The 26,833-nt window shown below is 39.6% G+C and overlaps 2 pseudogenes; both read left to right on the forward strand.

The window, feature by feature from the left end:
- The first annotated feature begins 22,532 nt into the window (after positions 1-22,532).
- On the forward strand, positions 22,533-24,525 carry LOC122800217 (annotated as a pseudogene).
- Positions 24,526-24,903: 378 nt separating this feature from the next.
- LOC122800218 overlaps positions 24,904-26,833 on the forward strand; it is a 70,961-nt pseudogene continuing 69,031 nt past the window's right edge.

A 26,833-nucleotide genomic window follows, 5' to 3' on the forward strand; every position in this document is an offset into this window, starting at 1 on the left:
CATAGCTGTCCATTTCTGATACAGCAACAGCTGTGCATTTGTACAGAATTTGGAGGTGAATTTGGACCCTCAAATCCCTGAGAGAGGGGTGACGACAACAGTCATGTGTTATTAAGCCAATTAGACCAGATTACATGTGTCCAGTAGACACTTGTGCGTAATGGACAGCTATGTATGTGATGACATTTTTTTGTGGGAACAGATTGCCCTTTTTTTAATAAGGTGACAGTGGGATGTTGGGTAAGGATAGTAGGTATATTTGTTGAGGTAGGTTGGGTAGGAAGTCAGACAAATCAGACAAGACAGCAGACAGGGGTGGTATATGACACATGTGGGGGATAAACACCTTGGACAGGGAGGGTGGTTGGGAATCAGACACCCACGAGCCCCCAAATGGATACAGTGGGACTGAGGTCCCCCCATGGGAAGTCACCACTGCACCTTCACAGCCCCAAAGGTGGCTGGGCTGGGGGCTGAACAGGAGGTGCAGGCTGACCCTCAAGATGCACCATGTGGCCCTCAAGCTGGCATAGCTGATCTCCAAACTCCTTTCGAAGCTTGCTATGCACCAATCCCCGGACCTGACTTTGGGTGACGGTGTCCTGTCTGCACCTGCTCCCAGGGGGGCCCATCCCCTGAGGCAGTTCCACCCAAAGGTGGTGCAGGACTAGTGGATGAGGAGGTCTCGGGTTGGTTCCCAGATGTACTTGGGGCCCGGTGCCTCAGCCAGTTGAGGCGGGACAGGCAGATCTGCTGGGATTGGCCTTTTTAGACATGCTATGGTGTTGCGGTTTTATAACATATGTTGGTTAGTCATGAAAAGCACCTTCCAGGGTTAGTTATAACAGCATGCATGGGTGTTCGCATTAACCCAAAACAACAGATTTGGAAAAGCTGCATAGCAAACAGAAAACAATGCATATATGGAACCACAGTGAGCATTATAATGGCATGCAGGTTACATTGTTAGTAACAGGCAACCAATGATAGTATTTGAACAGGGAACATTAATAGTCAAACGTTTAAATATTTGTAGAACAATAGGACACATGGTTACATATGTGCACTCATACTGTGTGTATGTGTGTGTGTGTATGTGTGCCTGCGTGTGTGTGTGTGTGTGTGTGTGTGTGTGTGTGTGTGTGTGTGTGTGTGTGTGTGTGTGTGTGCACTACTGCCATACTCTACCTTGATTTCTATCGGTCACCCTGGGTGTTGGCAGCAGTGACCACTAGCTGTGACAGTGTGGCACTTGAGGGACATTTCTTGGAGGAAACTACTTGGTGTATGTACTTATCTTGCTGTCATTTGCAGTCTTGGGATTGGACAGTGGGTGTTGTACACAGTGTATAAAAACAGCCTTCTTACAGCTAAGATATACCTTTTCTTACCTGGCAGACATGTGGGGGAAATTTCTGTTACCACTACCTGACTGTTTCTACACATATTCACATATTCCTAGGTGAAATTATGCATACAGCTTACTACCTCTCTCGGGATTCGAACCATGCCTGTTTGTGCAAAAAATAGAACAAGTTTGTGATATCATCAGAATGAGTGATTGAGAAACTGCTGTCTCTTGTTTGACTGTTTTCTTCCTAATGCTCTCTTGGTTGTACAATCTGACTTTGTAATTCTGACATTCATGCATGGCAGATAGTTCGTATACTTGAAAACACTGGTTAACACAGCATTACTATTCACATATCAGATCTTGGTGCATAGAATATTTCATATAATGAATCTCCTGTTTTACAACTCCACAATCTATGTCAGATGAGCCTTGATTATTTAATGCTTTCATAGATATAGTTGCTGTGCAGAAACTGTACACATTTTGATTCATACCACCACATACCGAGGTAAACACAACCAGTCCGGGGTTTTGACTTTTATTGAGAGGTACTGACACTTTTATTGATATATACCCTGTACGTCACTATTACTCTGCTAATGTCTCATTTATTCAGTACACACCATACACATTTTTAAATACTGACAGAAGACATTCTATTTCTTTCTATTTATTTGCCCTGAATACTACAAGCTAGATTTGTACTCACCAGACTCGTGATGCAGCCTTAGAAGCCTTCTGGTGTGGGCGTCCAAGTTTGTGGCCCTTTCATCTGCAGCTGTACAGGAGATAGAGAAACATTTATGCATATCTATCTATCACATACACAGGCTGCACTTTGGAAAACACATTGATACTGATACTTACACACAGCTGGAACATTCCTTGATAAACCACAGCAACCAAATGTAGCAAATATAGTAAAAACCACAGCAGCAATCCAGCAACTCCAAAGAAGGAAATTTTAATCACCACACAAGTAAAAATATATCTTTAGCTACTCACACCCTTTAACAGAGTTTAACTTTGCATCTTGGACCCATCTATCCAAGAGCTCCCTCTTCCTATGCTTCAAGTCAGCAAAGTGGTGCCTGACAAGCTCACCGGTCCAAGGGATGCCAGTGGCACTGGTGAGATCATGTGTGAGATGGTCCCTGGCTTCCGCTTTGTATTGGGAGTACTGGTACTGGTCCTGCAGCAGTCTCCCTTCATGGACTTTTGCTAGAACTCCAGCCATGACCCTGGACTCCTAAATGCCCCAGCACTGCGTCCAAAAGGGCACACCCTCACCAGCACCAGCCATAGAGGTTGGGCCACTGAGCCACTGTCCATTTTTGTAGAAAAACATTTACACCTGATTCTTGAACAATGTGAGAAGTTGTAAAGAGAGTAATGCCTTAGCCATGCATGTTAAAAAGGAAGGTGTCAGTCATACATTTAAGTTTCCAGTTTTAGAGATTGTTAAGGTGAGTATGAGGGGAGGTGATGCTAGAAATAAAACCGAGAAGGCTGAGCAGAGGTGGATACTGCTGCTTAATGCTGACAGACCTCCTGGTTTGAATAGCAGGTTGTCGCTTAAACCCGCCCTCAAATCAAGGAGTTTGAAACATTGAATTTATAATATTTTAAACACAAATTTTATATTTTTTGTTATTCTTTATAAGTATAATGCATGTACCTGCTAATTTCTGACTTGTAGGTTGGTCATATATGTGTGTGTATATATATTTCCTAGATGTATATATGTATACAGATATATATATTTTTATAAGCATTTTCACAAATGTGTACTTACCCTTTTAAATTTTTTTCAAGTGTTAACTAGTATCTCAGTGATTGGACAGTTTGTATTGCATCACCGGTCATCGGTCTGGTGGACCCCGGCCATAAATAAGCTATACAACAGAAGGAGGAAGCTACTACATGACAGAGCAAAATCACAAAAAGGGAAGGCATCTCTGATCAGTATTAGCAAGAATCTTCAATCCCTCATAAAATCATCAAAGGCCAGTTTTGAAAGAAAAATTGCCCTAGACACTAAAGATAATCACAAGGCTTTCTTTAGTTATGTCAGGAACATGGGTGGAAACTCCCAGATATGCTCTGAATTGTTGCATAACGGTACAAAATATACCAAACCTACAGACATAGCCAACATCCTGGCAGACAGATTCAGCAAACTTCTCCCCCTTCCCCAAAGGAGCAAATGCTTATCCCAACTGAATGTAACCTCCCTGACATCACAGATGCACAGGTGAAAGCTGCCCTCTCCAAAGCAAAAAACACAGCATCTATGGGACCGGACGGTGTCCCAGGCTGTGTCTTACACGAGCTCCAAGAAGAACTGAACCCTCACATTAAGTCACTGTTCAAACTTAGCCTTACTACAGGATATGTATCCAAAGAATGGCGTACAGCTACAGTGGTCTCACTCCACAAAGGTGGTGCCACAACGGACCCCGGGAACTATCGCCCCATAAGCCTGACTACTCTGGTCTGTAAAGCTATGGAGCATATTATCATGGAAATCATAAACAAAGACATTGGGAGCTTCCAGACACTGGACCCTACCCAATTTGGCTTTGTTAAGGGCAGATCTTGCCTCTTAAACCTAGTTGATTTCTTTGAAACAGTTACCAAAGCCATAGGTGAGGGCAAGGTAGTCCACACAGCCTACCTGGCCCTCGCAAAAGCCTTTGACACAATATCCCACTCGGGCATCATAAATAAGCTTACCAGCTTAAATATCAACCCCTATATCACAAGATGGGTTGCAAACTGGCTCAGAGATAGAACCCACATGGTCAGAATCGCAGGTGCCATGTCCGAATCCAAACCAGTTACAAGTGGCGTCCCACAGGGCTCAGTTCTGGGACATCTCTTCTTCGGTATATACTTCTCTGAGGTTCAGGCTAACACGGGGGGATTATGGCTGACAAAGTTCGCAGATGACTGCAAACTGGGGACCATAATTGAATCTCCAGCTGACACAAGCATCCTCCAAAAGGGTCTCACAGAGATGGATGCTTGGTGCCAGAGCCACGGCCTCAAGCTAAATGCTAAAAAGTGCAGTCATCCCCTTTGGGAAAAACAAGGTGCCTACAAATTACCACATAGGTGGTAATCCATTAAGTACGGAAGAAGTAATTAGAGATTTGGGGACCAGCATAGATAGTAATCTCTCCTTTGATAATCACGTTGCCAAAGTGGTTAGTAAAACCTTCTATATAGCCCACCTTATCATGAAAGGGTTTGCATCTAGATCAAGAGAGGTCATTGTGCCCCTCTACTCATCACTCATCAGGCCCATAATTGAATACAATGCCCCTTTTGGGATGTACCTTACCCGACACCTGCAGCAACTGGAGAGACCCCAAAAGTACCTCACCAAGAGGATCATGGGCTACAAACAGATGTCCTATGCAGCTCGACTAAAGAAACTCCAGCTCTACTCAGTTGCTTACCGCCTACTCAGAGGCGATCTATGCCTGATGTACAAAGTCATGTCAAACCCAGAATTAATGGACATGCTCCACCTCAAAAAATCCAAGTCCCTTAGAGCTACACACTCCAGGGACCTAAACCTCAGCACAAAAATAAATAGGACATGCTAAAGGGACAGATTCATTTCCCAGAGGCTCCCCTCACTCTGGAATAGAATCCCAGTTCATGTTAGACATAGCCCCTCGCTGACCCTCTTCAAGCGAAATCTGGACGCATGGATGGGAAATCGCAAATTCACCCCTGGGCTCTCTTCTGTGTCCCTGCTAGACAGAGGCACAGTAAACTAATCTTAAAAGGGTACCTTCTGTGACCTAATTTACAGAGGCACAGTAGGCTAATCTAATAGGGAGGCGGAAGCCAAATACACTCTGGCTAGGCTTATAAATGCCCTAGGGCAGATAGCCTAGTATCTACCTATGAACCTATGAATATAAAATGGGTATGTTTGATTTTATATGTAGGCTGATGAAGCAACTGTTATTGGTTATGAAAGCGCTTACTTCTCTGCTATCGAAGATTAAAGTTTTTATGCAATTGTACTGCCATGTATAAACAGCGTGTTTCTACAGTCACATATAGTGCCTGCAGTGATGAACAACAACTGGTTATGGGCTGTATTCCTGCCTGCGAGGTTTAAATAGGGCTGATTTCCTGCCCTTTGCTGTAATTGGATGGTTTTGAATATGCTGAGCTAAGCTAAGTGACGGGAAAACCATCTTAGCAAAGATAAGCATTGCTTAAAGGGGTAGATTCTAAGCACTGCTTACCAGTGCGCACATCCGCTTAGCTATGCTAATTATTGCTAAGCATACAAATTTAAGCAATGCTTACTCCGGCTAAGCATACCTGAGCACAATTTAGCATTTTTCAGCTTTCATTTTATGGGCTATCAGGATTATTGGGTTGATTCCTTCTTAATGACATCTTATGATATATATGTTTCTCTTCCATAACATCCCCCAAGGTGCTTTCATTACATTATATTTGTATGGCTATACTGTATGGGACACTTGTGTTTATATGGGGGTTTCACATCTGTACTACACTGACACCTCACATTTGGACCTGCTACACTACCCTGGTTAACAAATATATATTATTCACTACCTATTTATAAAAAAAGATACTTTTAGTGCTGTTTTCACATATAAAAATGAATGGACTGCATTGGGGCTCAAACTGTGAATGACTGCATGCTAAGCAAAAGCTCTAACCATTATAGTATTTCACTTTGACTACATTTGCCATATATTTCTATTTAGCTCCTTCGGATGTTTAAGCTTTCTATACACAGCTGCGTGACATGCACACCCACTCAGTTACGTATAACCTTTGGCAGGGATGGAAAAAAAATAATTATTTGTTTTGTTTTTATTAACTAAATGTGCACATAGCTAACAGTCATACCTCTCCACCTCTGACAGCATACAATGTGGATGAAGCCAAACATGATGGAAGGGCAAAGAGGACAGATTTTAAATGTTGCTCTTACAAACTTGTGAAGTTGATGACTAATAGGTTTTACATTAGCATGACTTACCTGGAGGATGTGGGGTCTTACACTCATATGTTTGTCATTATTAAATGACTTTGAGCCTCAGCTCTTTGCCAGGACACAAATCTGGCCATTCTGCAGATATCTGTTCAGTTGGCTGTATGCTGTCAGTGTCCGTGGGCACTGCTTTTCTTTTCAAAGTGCAATACAGCACTTCCTGAGTGTATGGGGATATGTTTACTGTGCGAGCAATGCTCGGGCATGCCCCCTGCATTGGGTCATGGATCATGCACTTGCAGGTTATACAGCAACACGCCTTCATGAATATGCATGCTGTGCTCTACTGGTACGATCTACTCCATGCAGGAATAGCACTATTCTTGCACTGATTTTAATGAATCCCAGGGAAAGTTTTCTTTATCATTAAATCCAGGGTAACTACAAACATCAAGATTTATTTGCCACCTGTATTCCTCTCCAGTCTAACTCTTCTTCTGCATCAAATCTAGTTCTACAATTTTTCACTTCAAAAATTACTCTAAATAAAAAAGAAATTTATTTTACAATAGCTTGCATGTTTAGCTGATGCATTAATAAAATCATTAGTTTCAACATCATGCATGTGTTCATTGATTCTGTGATGCAACTCTCTCAAAATCAATCCTGTATTGCATCTTGCTGCATGCACTGCAAACTTAGGCTTGCTGTTAAAACTCCGATACCCCGACTGTTAGACATCTGACCCTAACTTCAGCTTTATTAACATTAATAAACACAAATTACAGTATAAACACATATACATTCTCTTTTTCTTAGTTGATTCTTCATATAAATTGTTTAATCATGCATGAAATTTAACTTTAAAATTGTTTCCCCCTGTGTTAGCAAATACTGGGCATCACACATTTTGGCTATTAAATCAGAGAAATCACTGAGGATTTTCAAAATTTCCTAAATAAGATTTTTATGCTTAATTCATCCGCTGAGGACTTAACTACTATAACCATAGCATAATTTGTTTTCTTATAACATTTGCAGGATCCTGCCCCTGTATCTATAGGGCTTATATTGTTTTTTCTCTTCCTTTAATAAATTCCTTTTTGGCATTGCTCAGAAGGCTATGTGTATGCTCTCTACATATAATATTTTCAGTGAATTTGGTATTTCCTTTTGTGAGGAACAATTTATTGTCAGTGACACTGCTGACCCTCCCAAACTGCCTCCTAACTATGTTTGTTCATGCTGTTAAAACTTCAAAAAGCATTGCTTTGAACGTCTTTCTTAAATATTTTTGGAAGCAGAACATCCTGCGATTTCCATATGTAAAAACATAAAAAAATAATTCAACACTGATCAACACTGAAATTAAAATAAATTCAAATAACTGTTGAGATAATTCTTCAATAAATACAACTCATTTATATCTCCTTTTCAAAGCAAAAAAAGGGGAATCTATAAAGAGTCTATAAAAATAAATATATTTCATATATGTATTTAAAAGAAATTAATTGTCCCAATTAGTGATGAGTATATTCACATAACAGGGGGGGATGGGGGGCTTAGCCTCCTTAGTCATTTTTCTAAAAGAATCCGGAGTAAAAAAAAATACCTATATCTATATATATCTATATCTATGTATCTATATATACATCTATATCTATATATATCTATATCTATATATATATATATATATATATATATATATATATATATATGTATATTATAGAATCACATGTAGTGTTTCATTTAATAATTTGCATTTGTCTGTGCTGAAACAATTAGCTGAAAACAGCTGCCTTTGCAAGGTCTCCAGTCCAATGTCATTAGGCATGGTTATGCAGTGGTTTGACATCTATTATAACCAAATAAACTGATTCTAAGACTACTATAATGGAAATCATTTGGATTACATCAATAACGGTCTTTTACATACGATGCATGTTTAACTGAACTTTGGGCAATCCAAAAAACATAACTTAACATAGGTTCATAGGTTCATACTAGGCTATCTGCCCTAGGGCATTTATAAGCCTAGCCAGAGTGTGTTTGGCTTTCGCCACCCATTTTAAATAAATTTTGCTATGCCCTTTTTTGAGGTTAGTATACTTTGCCTCTGTCTAACAGTGACACAGAAGTGATACCCGGGGTAAACCTACGATCTCCCATCCACTCATCAAGATTCCTCTTGAAGAGAGTCAATGAGGGACTCTGCCTAACCTGGACTGGGATTTTATTCCAGAGTGAAGGGAGCCTCTGGATTATGAATCTGTCCCTCCAGCATGTCCTATTTATTTCAGTGCTGAGGTTCAAGTCTCTCGAGCGCGTGGCTCAATGGGATTTGGATTTTCTGAGGTGCAGCATGTCCATTAATTCCGGGTTGGACATGGCTTTATATGTCAGGCACAGATCGCCTCTGAGCAGGTGGTATGCCACTGAGTAGAGCTGGAGTTTCTTTAACCGGGCAGCATATGACATCTGTTTGAGCCCTTTGATCCTCTTGGTGAGGTACTTTTGGGGTCTTTCCAGTTGCTGCAGGTGTCTGGTAAGGTACATCCCAAAAGGGCATTGTACTCAATTATGGGCCTGATGAGGAATGAGTAAAGAGGCACGATGACCTCCCCTGATCTAGATGTGAATCCCTTCATGATTAGGTGGGCTATATAAAATGTTTTTCTAACCACTTTGGCCACGTGGTTGTCAAATGAGAGATTGCTATCAACTTGGGTCCCAAGGTCCCTAATTACTTCTTCTGTACTTAATGGATTACCACCTATGTGGTAATTTGTGGGCACTTTGTTTTTGCCAAAGGGGATGACTATACACTTTTTGGCATTTAGCTTGAGGCCATGGCTCTGGCACCAGTTGTCTGTTTCTATGAGGCCCTTTTGGAGGATGTTTGTGTTGGCTGGAGAGTCGATTATGGTGCCCAGTTTGCAGTCATCTGCGAACTTGGTCATCCACAGTCCTTCCGTGTTGGCCTGTACCTCAGAGAAATATATACCAAACAAGAAAGATCCCAGGACTGAGCCTTGTGGGATGCCACTTGTAACTGGTTTGGAGTCTGACATGGCTCTAGCAATTCTAACCATGTGGGTTCTGTCCTTGAACCAGTTTGCAATCCATCTAGTGACATAGGGGGTTATATTTAAGCTGGTGAGCTTATCTATAATGCCCGAGTGGGGTATTGTATCGAAGGCTTTTGCGAGGTCCAGGTAGGCTGTGTGGACCACCTTCCCCTCGTCAATGGCCTTGGTGACTGTTTCAAAGAAATCGACCAGGTTTAAGAGGCAGGATCTGCCCTTAACAAAGCCGAACTTGGTAGGATCCAGTGTCTGTAGGTCCCTAATATCTTTATTTATGAGGTCCATGATGATCCTTTCCATAGCTTTGCAGACCAAGCTAGTCAGGCTTATGGGGTGATAGTTTCCAGGATCCGTTGAGGCACCACCTTTGTGGTGAGGGACCACTGTTGCTGTACGCCACTCTTTGGGTACATATCCTGTAGTAAGGCTGAGACTGAACAGTAGTTTTATGTTTGGGTTTAGCTCTTCTTGGAGTTGATGTAGGACACCGTCTGGTCCCATTGACGCAGTGTTTTTTGCTTTGGAGAGGGCGGCTCTTACCTGAGCATCTGAGATGTCAGGGGGGGCAGCACTCTGCTGGGATAGATATTTGCCCTTTTGGTGGGGAGTGGGGGGAGTTTGCACTGAACCTGTCAGCTAGCATGTTGGCAATGTCTGTGGGTTTGTTGTATTTTTTGTCATTTTGGACTAATTCTGAGCATATCTGGGAATTCCCACCCAGGTTACTAACATAACTAAAGAAAGCCTTGTGATTATCCTTAGTGTCCTGTGCAATTTTTCTCTCGAAGCTGGCCTTAGACGATTTTATGAGTGCCCGTAGTTTTTTGATAATACTGATCAGAGATGCCTTCCCTTTTTGGGATTTTGCTCTATCATGTAGTAGCTTCCTCCTTCTATTGTATAGTTTGTTTATGGCTGGGTTCCACCAGACAGGACGTCTGCCTTTGGAGGATTGGGTCTTGGTTTTATTTGGGATTGCATGATCCATGCATTCCTGAAGGTGTTCATAGAATGCATTTATAAAGGATTCTGCGGTCTGGGCGTATTTTCCACAGGCCGGGGCTTTGAAGGATTCCACCTCGGTTTTGAGGAGTGTGAAATCTGCTTTAGAAGTTTTCACTGTGGTTTTCTGGGCAGGGGTGGGGTCGGGATGTGAATATCCAGTGAAATTAGTTTATGGTCTGATCTTACCAGTGAGGGATACACTTCTGGTCTGGAGCATAAAGTCCCCATGTTGGTGATGATCAGGTCCAGTATGTTTTCCCCTCTTGTGGGAGTGGTAACAAGTTGTTCCATAGCATTTGAGTTTATAAATTCTAGGAACCCTTGGGCTAGGGTGTTGGAGCTAGAGTAATGCTCCCAGTCTATGTTTGGGTAGTTGAAGTCACCCAATATAATGGTGTTTGGAGAGACCTTCATATTTTCCAGTGTTCTCAGGAAGGCCGAGTGGGGTTCCTGGGTTTGGGAGGGTGGTCTGTAGCAGGCTATAAACTGGAAGGCAGTTTTACCCACTGTTAGTTGCACATGGATAGTCTCTGATGCTTCATGCTGTGCCACCAACCTGGAGGTGTGGGTATCTTTGACGAATATTGATACTCCCCCTCCTTTTGTGGTTCGGTCCAAGTTTTGGGGCCGAAAAGCATGGTATGAGGTATAACCTGGTAGTGCTGGGGTGCTCTCGGGAGCCTTGAACCAAGTTTCTGTTACTGCACAGATATCGATGTTCTCCATGCTAAGGAGAGTTTCGAGTGCGTGCATCTTGAGGTTTAGACTTCTGGTGTTGAGTAGCATTACTCTTAGTTTCTTATCCCTTGTGATACCCATGGAGGTGGGTTTGTCTTTTGAGCCTTGCCTAAAAAAGGCACTACGGGGGTAGCAAGAGCCTTTGCCAATATCCAAAAGCCCAGGGGTGACAGGTGCAAGCCATCCCTAGCGAAGCATCGTGGTTTGTCGAGCATGTCATCCCAGGCTGACAGGCATTGGATCCCCTTTGAATGACACCAATACTTAAGTCAATTGTTGAAATTGATCATCTTGTCTTCATATTGTGGCATCATTCTTGGTGAGGGTAAGATGCTACTCAAGGTCAGGGTCATACCGGCCTGGGCTACATGCTCAGAGAGCTCCTCTATGTCTCTTTTCATGTAGTCCAGGGAGGTACATCTCAGGTCATTCACACCAGCATGGACAATGACTGAGTCATATTTGTACTTGCCTTGGAGTGACCTGAGTGCTTGTGTTATGTGGCGGATCCTAGCGCCCGACAGGCAGCTCACCGTGACCTTCTCCTTGTTCACCCTGGTGAGCGAGACGTCAGTGTGCCTGATGATAGAGTCACCTATTACAAGTGTATCAGGTGTGTTGTTTAGCCTTAAGGGCTGTGACTGTTCGGCACACTGGCTTTGTGAGCTATGTGTTGCACGTGTTTTGTTTTGGGCTAGCGGTTGCTTGGATGTCTGCTTTGGAGGTCTCTGCTGCTTAGGCAGATTTTTATTTAGAGCCTCCGAGTATGTTTTGTGTGTTTATGTGTTTGGTTTGCTGTCGTGGTAGGTCTATGTGAGACTGGAATTGTAGTGAGTGTGGTTTCCTTCTCCTCCTGACTGGTTACTCCAGTACTGAGTTGAGAGAGCTTAGCCTCCAGTTTGGCTATATGGTTGCATCTCTCACATGTGTTGGAATTTGTTGGGAGGAGGAGAGGGTTGTCTGTGTACATGAGGCAGTTGTAACATTGCCTCAAGATTCCCAGATTCACCAGCTGGACCAGAGGAGATTGACAAGTGACCTTTGGACATGCTAGAATAGTATTGGGAATTCCTTTATAATTGAAAAAAAAAGGGCCAATGGGGAACAAGGTACTCAAGGGGAGTTTGTGAGGGTGTAGTGCTTTTAATTTTTTAGTGCTGACTTATATAATTGTTTTAGTGAGCAAGTGCCAGGTAACTTAAATGCAATGTGTTACAGGTAACTTAAATGCAAAAATGACAAACAGTAACTTTCTTTCAAGTGAAACAAGGAAATAAGTACAGTAAGCAATGCAGATATCACTAGGGATCCACAGAAGCGCTGAAAAGCTGCGTTTTAGGTGAAATTAGATTTTCAGGGAAATAACCAGCAAACAAACAACAAGCATACAAACAAAGCTAGATTCAGCAGGCCTGGATCTAGTCTATGCTACAGCAAACAAGGTGTACCAATTACAGTAAGAAGCAGTTCAAATATGCAGGCACTATAAGCCTTTAACCAGAAATTCCCAGCTCAGAAGGGCAGAGTCCAGCCTCTCCTCCCACAAGAGTGCAGACCACGAACCCTCTTAATGTAAAATAACTGGCCTGAAGCCCAAGTGCTTAAACCAGAACTAATACACTTTTAGAATAACAGACACTGAGCCCTCAATCAGCAGTTCCCAACTTAGAAGGATGTAAGCTACCTGTCCTGCCACCACAGTGCAGGCCACAAACCTTCCTAATGTAAAACAACTGGTCTGAAGCCCAAGTGCTTAATCCAAAAGACTTAGAATGATAGCTACACTTTAATCAAGTCACTACCAAGCAGTAATAAATACAATTGAATACTTTAAAGAATGCCTGGATTAGTGCTCAAGTTATACAAACAAAGCTAGATTCAGCAGGCCTGGATCTAGTCTATGCTACAGCAAACAAGGTGTACCAATTTCAGTAAGAAGCAGTTCAAATATGCAGGCACTATAAGCCTTTAACCAGAAATTCCCAGCTCAAAAGGGCAGAGTCCAGCCTCTCCATTAGGGCTGTAATGCTGAAATAGTCAGCCAAATCTTTCCTGATCAAACCTTCATTTAACCATACTTTAGTCAGTGAATCAATTTATATGTTTTCACTAAATCACTCTGCAACTTTTCCTTATACTATTTTTACCATACAACAAATTTTTATCATGGCTGCTGCATATATTCTTTATCATCCAGAATAACAAGCACATTACTTTTGATGGCTTTCATCGTTAACAGTTCACTGTTGTTCTTGAGTCTATTCAGAGCTAAAGCTTAATTCCATTCTAAACTGTAAAATGTCTCTGGTTTAACTTTTAGCAACCCACATGTCTCTTTTTCAGTTATTCTTTGAAAAGCATCTAATTCAGGTGTGTGTCAGAATGAATACACTCAGTTGACTAAACTTTCTGTTATACTGCCCTGACTGAATAACCATGCAACTAAAATTAATACGTTTCATATACTCTTGTAGACTGTTGTGCATTTCAATACTATATCCTCTACCTACAGTGACAAATGACCAACTGCAACTCAATGATTTTATCTGATCTGCATTAAAAATCTGACTTGAGAGATTAATAATGTTTAAATTAAAATCTGAACTCATGTCCTCTAAAATGCTTTCCCTTTCTTCTTGTTGTTCCATTGATTCTTTCTCTGATTTTCTTGAATAGCCAACATTTTGGGGGGGCTGTGCCCCTACTTGGTTCCATGTTTGTAACCTGTTCTGGTGTCTTGGAACACTTCAGTGGGTTAATACCCCCACAACTTATTCTGGATTTTCCAACAGGCTCTTCTGTCTTCAATTACTTCTGGCAAACCTTCTGAATCTACAAACAACATTCTCAGGTTTCGTATCTCAAATTTCTGAATTAGGAGTTGACTCAAAATCTGCACTGCTTGACAATAATATTTATGGGGAATTATCTTTACCTGAAGATTTCAATAAACAACCTTTATTATCTTTATAATATTTATAATCTCATTCAAACTTCTTTAGTTTTATTTTTTGGACCTTATTTTCCTGAAGTAATTTATTTTGAATTGATTCTTTTTTTAATACTGAAATTAGATTCTGAAGTTGAATTTTCTAGTGACTGGTACTCCTCTTTAATTTGTATATGCAAATCATCTAACTGAGCATGACTATAATCCAACAAAAGTTGTATATATTGTAAGCTTATTTTATAACTTAGTTCTTTCCATTAAACCATCAGGTAAATCACTTCATTCTATATATCTTATATATCTCTCTATATATATACATATACACATATATAGATAGCTATAGAGAGACATAAAATGTATAGATGTATATGTATAGGTGTGCATGTGGGTGTGCATGGGTGTTAGCAGTCTGCTTGTCTGTCTATCCATCTGTTCATTCATAAGTCTGCAAGCTTTGGTCATGATTTCTCTAAAGTGCTGGATGCCCTACTTCTGCCTACTCATTCAGCTCCTAGGACTTCAGAGAGACCTATGTTTTCTAGGGTTAACAGAAGTGGATCAGAAGGTAGCAGACATCAGGCATTTTAAGGAGGGAAGGAGAAAGACCATTTTTTCCATATCACCTGGCCCTGTAAGAGTGGGAGATCATGGCTTATTTTTTTTTTCTGATATGCATTGCCATCCTTTTTCCCAAATGTATAAGGCAGCCTGTTCTTTACAAGTAAGCACTACAGACAACTCTACTGCATTCATGTGCAAATTGCATCAGTAATGAATCTGCATTCCCAGATAAATCTCTTTACTTTGCAGCTAACCATTACAGTAGCAAAGAATGTTTGTAAAAGTTTCAGATTATGTTTATGTGTAACTGAATAATAGCTGTGTGCCATCATGTTAAACATCCCTAGCATTTTTCTTTCTGTGTCCTTTATAAGCCAATGTTAATCCTGCTACTGAGCTGTTAACTGTCAACGTAACTGAAAATAATGAATGCGCAACTCATCTGTGCATTCAGTGCAAGGTTATGTCAGATCTTCTGAAGGTATTCTTGTATGCCAATGCAACTGAAATGTCCTTGGACAGCTTGTATCATTTATCTACTATGATACTTGTAGTTGGAACTTTTCTCCCTGGTCATCCTTAAAAGGTGAAACTTTATCATTTGGACAAACTTATAAAAAAAAAAAAAAAAAAAAACAGAAATTATGTCAAATGTGTATTGAGTGGCCATAATTAATTGAAATTAGGTTATTTTAAAAACTGGCTAGTCCAAATGTGTTTAGCACTTGACAGTTTTCATTAGGGGACTGTCTATATGTTTGGCATGTGACTTATAGATGGTCTGTTTTGTAGTAATGTGCTATATTCTTTATGAATGTGGTTAGATGATTCTGTTATAGTATGAAAGTTTGATTCTATGTATGACATTTATTTACATTAATATACAGGAGCAGTGGAGTATAGCAGTTGTAAAACAGGTCTAAATCACACAATTTAGGTGTTTGAATTTTTTTAAATCTGTAGACAAAATTATCCGGTTTAAAGAGTACATAGCATCTAAATTCTCAGAGAAGTAAAATTCTACTGACACTTTCTCTTCACCCAAAAAATATATATGCCTGAGCTACACATGAGTAGTAAGAAAAATATAGCAGTATACTTTGTACTTGTGTGTCGCAGCAATGCTGGAGTTGCAATAATATTCTTAGGGGATTGGAGTGAAGCAACCAGTTTTGGGAAAAGTTGGGGTGAAGCTCCCATATGTTATACTGTGCAATTATGCTTGCTCAGTTTCATTCTGTAGAATCAGGAATGCTGAATTTAATATTTAAATGTCTGAGAGTTTGACAATTAGAGAGGTAGACAGACAGATAAACAGACAGATAGTCTGAGATATTGACAATTAGAGAGGTAGATAGATAGATACATAGATAGATAAATACATAGATAGATAGATAGACAAACAGATTAACTGATAGATGGCCAGCTAGATGTAGATACAGTTTTTATGTAACCTAAAATCAGTAGAGAAATTAAAAGGAATTAGATTATTGTCATAAGTGGATGTGGGAATGGCTGGCAGGAATCACTGGGAGATGGTTGGAGGCAAGCTGTCTTCTCAGATGTCTTTAAGCCAAATTGCATCACAGGTTTTAGTGCTAGAACCAGTCTTTTGGATTACAAAATCATTCTGCCTAAAGCTCTGCCTAGATTGCAGCCTCTGCAGTAGTCATGAGCAGAGAATATGACCTCTAGGGGAGAATTAGTAGAGGTGATAAAGTAGGACGATTGGTGGAAGCTGAAATCTCATGCATAGCTGTTTATGGTTATGCATTTTCATGCTAGACAGACATGGTTTTACAGCAGAAAGGTAAAGAACAGGGTACACTGACTTGCCAAAACCCTCTGTCTGATTCATGCAGATACCATGAGAGGGCAATGGAAATGTCACACAGGACACTACAATGTGTTTCTATTCAGCCATACATGCCAGTGATAGAGATGCAATCATGCCTTAGAACAAAATACAAGTATGACACTGCATTACACTGCTTTGCAGAGAGATAGAAGAAGATAGCTCTGTCATAGAACAAACCACTATTAGGGTGCCACAGAGCTAGAGAAGTGTACAAGGATGTATTTGTATGACTATTAGGGTGCCACAGTGCTAGGGAAATGTACAACTAATATTTCTTTATACCACTATTAGAATGCTGCAGTGCTAGGGAAATATACAACTAAGATTTCTCTGTACCACTATTAGGATGGCACAGTGCAAGGGAAGTGTACTACAAAGATGTCTTTTTACTGCTATTAGGATGCCATGGTGCAAGGGAAGTGTACGGATAAGATGCCTTTGTACCAGTATTAGGATGCTGTGGTGTTAGGAAAGTGCATGACAAAGATGTCTCTGTACCATTATTAGGATGCTGCACTGCTAGGGAAGTGTATGAAGAAGATGTATCTGTACCACTATTGGGATGTTGTGCTGCTAGGGAAGTGTACAACAAAGATGTTTCTATACCAGTACTAGAATGCTTCAGTGCTAGGGAAGTATATGACAAAGATGTCACAGTGCTAGGGAAGCATAGGACAAAGATGTCCTAGTGCCATTATTAGGGTGCCCTGGTGCTAGGGAAGTGTACGACTAAGATTTCTTTCTACCACTATTAGGGTGCCATGGTGTTAGGGAAGTGTACAACTAAGATGTCTTTATACCACTATTAGGATGCTTTGGTGCTAGGGCAGTGTATGACAAAGATGTCTATGCACTACTTTTAGGATGCTCTGATGCTAGAAAAGTGTACGACAAAGAAGTATCTGTACCACTATTAGGATGCCACGTTGATAGGCCAGTGTATGACAAAGATGTCTTTGTACCACTATTAGGATGCTGCAGTGCTAGGGAAGTGTACAACAAAGATGTCTTTGTAATGATCAAAGAATGTCCAAAAATAAATGAATAAAAAAATATTTATTGGCAACACATCCAGTAAGCACTTTCATCTCATGTGAGACTTCTTCAGACTGAATGAATAAAATTGAATCAACCTTTATGACATTAAATAATTAGTGCCTAATTGTCTTCCTTTTTATATACATTTTAAAATATTTTTTGCTGTTAAGACCTGGAGGGTTGCATGCATCCAATTTCACCTACCAACAATAATCTCTCCAGTCCAATTCATCCTCTGCATCAAACTTTTTCAAAAAAAATTGTTACCCTGTTCTAAAATAACAAATTTCAAAGAAACCTTATATCTACTAATTAAATAATGCTTGCTAAGCACATTGTTCATATCACCAGATATGCATGAATGCGTTCATTTATCCTACTACACAACTCTCTTGTAGTCCTACCCACATAATAGGTAAGACAGGAAAGGCAAACAGTCAAATATACTACAAACTTAGACTTATTGGTAAAATAACTCGGAATATTAATTTTCTTACCTTTAATACCAATTTCAGTTGCATCTGTCTTGAGGAACTCAGAATAATTACAATTAAAACTGTTGAACACCCCTTTATTATTGTTTTTGTGCTGTTTGCTATTGAAACTTAACTTAGAGCGAAAAGATTTCTTTAAAAATTTCTTCCCCTTTTATTAATAAAAACTGGACCATCACCTACAACATTTTTGACTTCAGGAAAACTACTCAGAATTTTCCAGTTATTTCTGATGACACTTTTAATCGCTTTTTCATTTAAAGCATTCTGTATTAACATTCCGGCATGAAAATTCTACTTAGTAGTAGTTTTACTACACATATCTCCCTCCTACATTGGTTTCTTTGTTTAAAACCTCATCAAACTTTGAATTAACTAACTTCTCTGGATAACCTCTAACTATAAACCTATAACATAAAACCATTAATTTATTAATAAAATCACTATCATTTTCAGTAAGTCTGCTAACTCTCATTATCTGCCCTTTCACAATATTGTCTTTAATTCTTTTAGGATGCATACTTTCATAACTTAAGTAAGCATTATTTTGTACTTCTTTTTTATATATTTTAGTAGCCAACTTATTATTGTTCTTAAAAACTAAAACATCCAAAAATATATAGTATTTGAATTATAATTAGAAGTGAATTTCAAATAGGTGCTAACATTATTAATATATTCAAAGAAAGAGATAACACATTCAAATCCCCTCTCCACATTAAAAAGACATAATCAATAAAACATTTAAAAAACACTATATTCACAAAAAAATATTGTTAAAAATAAACTCTCTTTCCCATCCACTCATAAAAACATTGGCGTAACTTGGGGTTATCACTGCATCCATAGCTACAACATGAAACTGTTAGAAAATAGAATTAAATTAAAAAATGATATATAACACAACATGACATCTAGCATTTCCATTATCAAACCAACAATATTGTCAGAGAAGAGTTCAGGATGCTGTAAGTCCAGTCTCATAAAGTCCATTCCTACTTCATTGCAAATTACAGTATTCAAAGATAGAATGTCCATTGTAACTAAACAATCCGATTCTAATAGATCCATTTTTTTCAAGTTTATTCATAAAATCAAAAGTAACTTTAAAATAGGATGCACTTACTGGATGTGTTATCAATAAGTTGTTTTTATTCAATTATTTTTGGCCATTCTTTGATCCTTATATACTTTTTTGTTTCTTTTTTATGGCTTTAGTGTTTCCTTTGTGAGTTTTAAAGATGTCTTTGTACCACTATTAGGATAAGTAAAAAAGGCCACATCTCCAAAGGCAAACCAAAACTTTAATATGTGAGCACTTTCATTCATTCAAATTAAATTAACTTCTTCAGACTTTCATTACTTATTTTTATTAGTCACCAAACAAAAAGTCTATTGCACTAAAGTCACTCTGCCTACCACAAGCAAAGTCCAAAAAACACAATAAGGCAGAGGACTCCACGTAGAGCTGGTCAAGTCTTTTATTCAATAAAATCAGAAATAAAACCTTGTATAAGCACTTTCAGGCTACATGCCCTTCATCAGATAACAACGAACATCACAAAAGACAATTTTTAAAATTCAGAGGAACCAATCAGCTTTCAATATTTTACCCTCCTTTTCTTAAGGATGGGTTTTAAAGGTACAACAGCATTAATACCTGGTAGCTTATCCGCCCCAAGTCTTATAATCCATCTAGTCTCTGTGCATTCCGTATCATTGAACAAATCACTTCCTCTAACATTGTAAGAGTTATCATTTGTATTGCCATAAACAGAAATGTATGATTCAAATTCACTCTTACATGTTGAGCTAGTGCATTATGTTCATTGGAATGCTTAATATCTGATATATGTTTGAATGTCCTTGTCTTAAATATTGTATTGGTCTTACCCACATAATATGATTCACAATTCTGACACATGGCTATATACACTAAATTCTTTGTTCTACAATCTGCGTATCCCTTAAATGTGTATTGTCTACCTGTCCTCGGATGTATAAATGTATGTTCTTGCAGAATATATCAACATGCTCTACACTGGTGGCAAGGATATGTGCCTATCTTCCTTGTAAGTAAATTACCCTTTACATAATGCTTGGGTTCTTTACAAAGTATATCTTTCAAGTTCTTATTTTTCCTAAACAGATAATTTGGTGTAATATCTAAAATCTCCTTCAACTTCGGATCTGTGTGTAGCACCTGCCAATAATGTTTAATAATTTCGCAAATGTTACCCACATCACTACTGTATGTGAGTACCATATTAGTTCTGCCTTTACCCTCAAATGATGTCCCTTGTTGTTCATCATTCGCAGTGTTTCCACCCACTCTATTAAGCCAAGGTCTGGCGATGTTATTACATTTGATCTTATTACTTCTTAATAAGGATTCTAGCCTATCATGCTTGTAGCCCCTCAACATTAAATTATTTTGAAGGTTGTTCACCTCTTCATGAAATTTAGCATCCTCACTATATAGTCTTGAAATCCTACATACTTGCCCTTTGACTATATTGTCAAAAGTATGACATGGGTGCATACTATCAAAAGGTAGCAAACTGTTATGCCAACAGGTTTTTCTATATAGCAACGTCATCAGGCCACCTCCATCTCAGCTAGTTAGGCGTACATCTAAAAAGTCTATAGTTAATTCAGAATAATTGACAGAGAACTTGAAAAATTCAGAGCTCCCTTCTAGATAAGCTATAAAAGCTTTCAGTTCTTGTTCTGTGCCATCCCTTATGTAACATCACCAGACCTTGGCTTAATAGAGTTGGTGGAAACACTGTGAATAATGAACAACAAGGGACATCATTTGAGGGTAAAGGCAGAACTAATATGGTACTCACATAGAGTAGTGATGTGGGTAACATTTGCAAAATTATTAAACATCATTGGCAGGAGTTACACACAGATCCGAAGTTGAAGGAGATTTTAGATATTACACCAAATTTTGTGTTTAGGAAAAATAAGAAATTGAAAGATATACTTTGTAAAGAACCCAAGCATTATGTAAAGGGTAATTTACTTACAAGGAAGATAAGCACATATCCTTGCCACCAGTGTAGAACATGTCGATATATTCTGCAAGAACATACATTTATACATCTGAGGACAGGTAGACAATACACATTTAAGGAATATGCAGATTGTAGAATAAATAATTTAGTGTATATAGCCGTGTGTCAGAATTGTGAATCATATTATGTGGGTAAGACCAATACAATATTTAAGACAAGGATATTCCAATATATATCAGATATTAAGCATTCCAATGAACATAATGCACTAGCTCAATATGTAAGAGTGGATTTGAATCATACATTTCTGTTTATGGCAATACAAATGATTACTCCCAATCTTAGAGGTGGTGATTTGTTCAATGATATGGAATGCACAGAAACTAGATGGATTATAAGACTTGGGGCGGATAAGCCACCAGGTATTAATGCTGTTGTACCTTTAAAACCCATCCTTAAGTAAAGGAGGGTAAAATATTGAAAGATGATTGGTAGCTCTGTATTTTAAAAATTGTCTTTTGTGATGTTCTTTGTTATCTGATGAAGGGCATGTAGCCTGAAAGTGCTTATACAAGGTTTTATTTCTGATGTTATTGAATAAAAGACTTGATCAGCTCTACGTGGAGTCCTCTGCCTTATTTTTATTAGTGATTTATTTTTTTTTGTTTGTTTTTTTTTTTTTTTTTTTTTTTTGCTGATCACTATTAGGATGCCACATTGTTAGGGAGCAATACGACAAAGATGTCTTTGTACTGTAGAACAAATCACTATTTAGGCTACATTTGAAATACTGTGCACATTTCTGGGGCTGTAGCAAAACAAAGATATTAAGAAGGTAAGGAAAACTTACAAATATGGCAAAGGGAGTTGATGAGATAGAGAGTAAAGCAAACTGAAAATGTGATCTTTAACAAATCAGTAAAGAATGGTTCATAGGTTCGTAGGTGTTTACTAGACTAATGACCACAAGGGCCTTTTTAAGCCTTGCCATGCATCCCAAATCTCTGACATGTTCTGATACCCTTAAGCAGGGGCATGAGAAATGAAACATTTATAAGCTAGGGCCTGGGAGATGAAGCATTTACAGGTTGCCTGCGTCCATTAGAGACATAGGTGTCAAACCCTGGATGAACTTCCTGAGTACCTGAGGGCTAAAGGGTGGTGGATACTAATTCACTAACATATGAGGGAGAATTGAAGAAAAGAGAAAACAAGGAAAGGGAAGAGAAGAGACGACAAGGAAAGGGAAGAGAAGAGATGAGATGAGAAGAGACAACAAGAGAAGAGAAGAGAAGGGAAGGGAAGAGAAGAGAAGAGAAGAGAAGAGAAGAGAAGAGAAGAGAAGGAATAACAAGAGAAGGGAAGATAAGATAAGAGAAGGGAAGAGAAGGGAAGAGAAGAGATGACAAGGAAGGAAGAGAAGAGATGAGATGAGAAGAGATGACAAGAGAAGGGGAAGAGAAGAGAAGAGAAGAGAAGAGAAGAGAAGAGAAGAGAAGAGAAGGGAAGGGAAGAGAAGAGAAGTGAAGAGAAAAGAAGAGAAGAGAAGAGACGAGAAGGGAAGAGAAACAAAGAGAAGAGAAGGGACGAGACAAGAAGGGAAGAGAAACAAAGAGAAGAGAAGGAAGGGAAGGGAAGAGAAGAGAAGAGAAGGGAAGAGAAGTGAAGGGAAGAGAAGGGAAGGAAGAGAAGGAATAACAAGAGAAGGGAAGATAACAGAAGAGAAGGGAAGAGAAGAGAAGTGAAGAGAAGAGAAGAGAGAGAAGGGAAGAGAAACGAAGAGAAGAGAAGGAAGGGAAGGGAAGAGAAGAGAAGGGATAACAAGAGAAGGGAAGAAAACGGAAGAGAAGAGAAGGCAAGGGAAGAAAAGAGAAGAGATGAGAAGGGAAGAGAAGAGAAGAGATAACAAGAGAAGGGAAGAGAAGAGAAGAGAAGGGAAGGGAATAGAATAGAAGAGAAGAGACAAGACGAGAAGAGACGAGAAGGGAAGAGAGAGAAAGAGAGAAGAGAAGGAAGGGAAGGGAAGAGAAGAGAAGAGAAGAGAAGGGATAACAAGAGAAGGGAAGGGAAGAAAAGAGAAGAGATAAGATAAGGGAAGGGAAGAGAAGAGAAGGGAAGAGAAGAGAAGGGAAGGGAATAGAAGAGAAGGGAAGAGAAGGGATAACAAGAGAAGGGAGGAGAAGAGAAGAGAAGAGAAGAGAAGAGAAGAGAAGAAAAGAAAAGAAAAGAAAGAAGAGAAGAGAAGGAAGGAAGAGAAGAGAAGAGAAGAGAACAAGAGAAGGAAAGAGAAGAGAAGAGAACAGAATAGGAGGAAGGAATAGAAGAGAAGAGAATAGAAGAGAAGATAACAAGGAAGGGAGGAAGAGAACAGAAGAGATAACAAGAGAAGGGAAGAGAAAAGAAGAGAAGGAATAACAAGAGAAGGGAAGAGAAGAGAAGATAAGAGAAGGGAAAGGAAGAGAAGGGAAGGGAAGAGAAGGAATAACAAGAGAATGAAGAGAAGAGAAGAGAAGAGAAGGGAAGGGAAGAGAAGAGTAGAGAAGCAAAGAGAAGGGAAGAGCAGAGAAGAGATGAGAAGGGAAGAGAAACAAAGAGAAGAGAAGAGACGAGAAGGGAAGAGAAACAAAGAGAAGGGAAGAGAAGAGAAGAGAAGGGAAGAGAAGAAAGGGAAGAGAAGAGAAGGGAAGGGAAGAGAAGAGAAGAAAAGAGAATAGATAACAAGAGAAGGGAAGGGAAGAGAAGTGAAGAGGTGAGAATGGAAGGGAATAGAAGAGAAGAGAAGAGAAGGGAAGAGAAGGGATAACAAGAGAAGGAAGAGAAGAGAACAGAATAAGAGGGAAGGGAATAGAAGAGAAGAGAGGAATAGAAGAGAAGGATAACAAGGGAAGGGGAAGAGAAGAGAGAAGAGAAGGGAAGAGAAGAGAAGGAATAACAAGAGAAGGGAAGAGAAGAGAAGATAAGAGAAGGGAAGGGAAGAGAAGAGAAGAGAAGAGAAGAGAAGAGAAGAGAAGAGAAGGGAAGAGAAGAGAAGAGAAGAGAAGAGAAGAGAAGTGAAGAGAAGTGAAGAGAAGAGAAGAGAAACAAAGAGAAGGGAAGAGCAGAGAAGAGAAGAGATGAGAAGGGAAGAGAAACAAAGAGAAGAGAAGAGACGAGAAGGGAAGAGAAACAAAGAGAAGGGAAGAGAAGAGAAGGGAAGAGAAGGGAAGAGAAGGGATAACAAGAGAAGAGAAGAGAAGGGAAGAAAAAAGAAGAGATAACAAGAGAAGGGAAGGGAAGAGAAGAGAAGAGAAGAGAAGAGAAGAGAAGAGAAGAGAAGGGAAGAGAAGAGAAGAGAAACAAAGAGAAGGGAAGAGCAGAGAAGAGAAGAGATGAGAAGGGAAGAGAAACAAAGAGAAGGGAAGAGCAGAGAAGAGAAGAGATGAGAAGGGAAGAGAAACAAAGAGAAGAGACGAGAAGGGAAGAGAAACAAAGAGAAGGGAAGAGAAGAGAATGAAGAGAAGAAAGGGAAGAGAAGAGAAGAGGTGAGAATGGAAGGGAATAGAAGAGAAGAAAAGAGAAGAGATAACAATAGAAGGGAAGGGAAGAGAAGTGAAGAGGTGAGAATGGAAGGGAATAGAAGAGAAGAGAAGGGAAGAGAAGGGACAATAAGAGAAGGGAAGAGAAGAGAAGAGAAGGGAAGAAAAAAGAAGAGATAACAAGAGAAGGGAAGGGAAGAGAAGAGAAGAGATAACAAGAGAAGAGAAGATAACAGAAGAGAACAGAAGAGAAGAGAAGGAAGGAATAGAAGAGAAGAGGTGAGAATGGAAAGGAATAGAAGAGAAGAGAAGAGAGAAACAAGAAAAGGGAAGAGAAGAGAAGGAAGAGAAGGATGGGAAGAGAAGAGAAGGAATAACAAGAGAAGGGAAGAAGAGAAGAGAAGAAGGGAAGAAAAGAGAGAGGAAGAGAAGAGAAGGGAAGAGAGAAAGAGAAGAGAAGAGATAAGAGAAGGAAGAGAAGAAGAGAAGAGAAGAGAAGAGAAGGAAGGGAAGAGAAGAGAAAGGAAGGGAAGGAGAAGAGAGAGAAGAGATAAGAGAAGGGAAGAGAATGGATAACAAGAGAAGGAAGAGAAGAGAAAAGAAGAGAAGAGAAGGGAAGGGAAAATAGATAATAGAGAACAAGAGAAGGGAAGAGAAGAGAACAGAAGAGAAGGGAAGGGAATAGAAGAGAAGAGAAGAGTAGAGAAGAGAAGAGAAGAGGAGAAGAAGAGAAGAGATAACAAGAGAAGGGAAGAGAAGAGAAGGAATAACAAGAGAAGGGAAGAGAAGGGAAGGGAAGAGAAGAGAAGGAATTACAAGAGAAGAGAAGAGAAGAGAAGAGTAGAGAAGAGTAGAGAAGAGAAGAGAAGGGAAGGGAAGAGAAGAGTAGAGAAGAGAAGAGAAGAGAAGAGAAGGGAAGAGAAGAGAAGAGAAGAGAAGGGAAGAGAAAAGAAGAGAAGAAAGGAGAAGGGAAGAGAAGGGACGAGAAGAGAATAGACGAGAAGAGAAGGGACGGGAAGAGAAGAGAAGGGAAGAGAAAAGAAGAGAAGAGACGAGAAGGGAAGAGAAGAGAAATGAAGGGAAGACAAGAGAAGAGAGGGGAAGACAAGAGAAGACAAGAGAAGGGAAGAGAAAAGATGGGAAGGGAAGAGAAGAGAACTGAAAGGAAGAGAAGAGAAGAGATGACAAGAGAAGGGAAGAGAAGAAAATGGAAGAGAAGAGAAGAGAAGAGAAGAAAAGAGAAGGAAGGGAAGAGAAGAGAAGGGAAGGAAAGAGAAGAGAAGGGAAGGAAGAGAAGGGAAGAGAAAATAAGAGAAGAGAAGAGACGAGAAGAGAAGAGAAGAGAAGAGAAGGGAAGAGAAAGGAAGAGAAGAGACGAGAAGAGAAGAGAAGAGAAGAGAAGGAAGAGAAAGGAAGAGAAGAGAAGAAGAAGAGAAGAGAGAAGAGAAGAGAAGAGAAGAAAGGAAGAGAAGAGAACAAAAGAAGGAATAACATGAGAAGGGAAGAGAAGAGAAGATAAGAGAAGGGAAGGGAAGGGAAGAGAAGAGAAGAGAAGAGAAGAGAAGAAAAGGGAAGGGAGGAGAAGAGAAGGGAAGAGAAGAGACGGGAAGAGAAGAGAAGGGAAGAGAAAAGAAGAGAAGAGACGGGAAGAGAAGAGAAGGGAAGAGAAAAGAAGGGAAGGGAAGAGAAGAGAAAAGAAGAGAAGAGATAAGATAAGAGAAGAGAAGGGAAGAGAAGGAATAACAATACAAGAGAAGAGAAGAGAAGGGAAGATAAGATAAGAGAAGAGAAGATAAGAGAAGAGGGAAGGAAGAGAAGAGAAGGAAGGAAGAGAAGGAAGAGAAGAGAAGAGAAGAGAAGAGAAGAGAAGAGAAGAGAAGAGAAGGAAGAGAAGAGAAGGAAGGAAGGGAAGAGAAAAGAATAGAAGAGAAGAGAGGAGATGGGAAGAGAAGAGAAGAGAAAAGAGAAGATGGGAAGAGAAGAGAAGAAGAGAAGAGAGAAGGGAAGAGAAGAGAAGAGAAGAGAAGGGAAGACAAGAGAAGACAAGGGAATGGAGAGGAAGGGAAGAGAAGAAAAGGTAAGAGAAAAGATGGGAAGGAAGAGAAGAGAACTGAAGGGAAGGGAAGACAAGAGAAGGGAAGACAAGAGAAGAGAAGGGAATGGAGGGGAAGGGAAGAGAAGGTAAGAGAAAAGATGGGAAGTGAAGAGAAGAGAA

The sequence above is a fragment of the Protopterus annectens genome, chromosome 4.part0, assembly GCF_019279795.1.
Source record: "Protopterus annectens isolate FY-2018-M chromosome 4.part0, PAN1.0, whole genome shotgun sequence".
Lineage (NCBI taxonomy): Eukaryota > Metazoa > Chordata > Ceratodontiformes > Protopteridae > Protopterus > Protopterus annectens.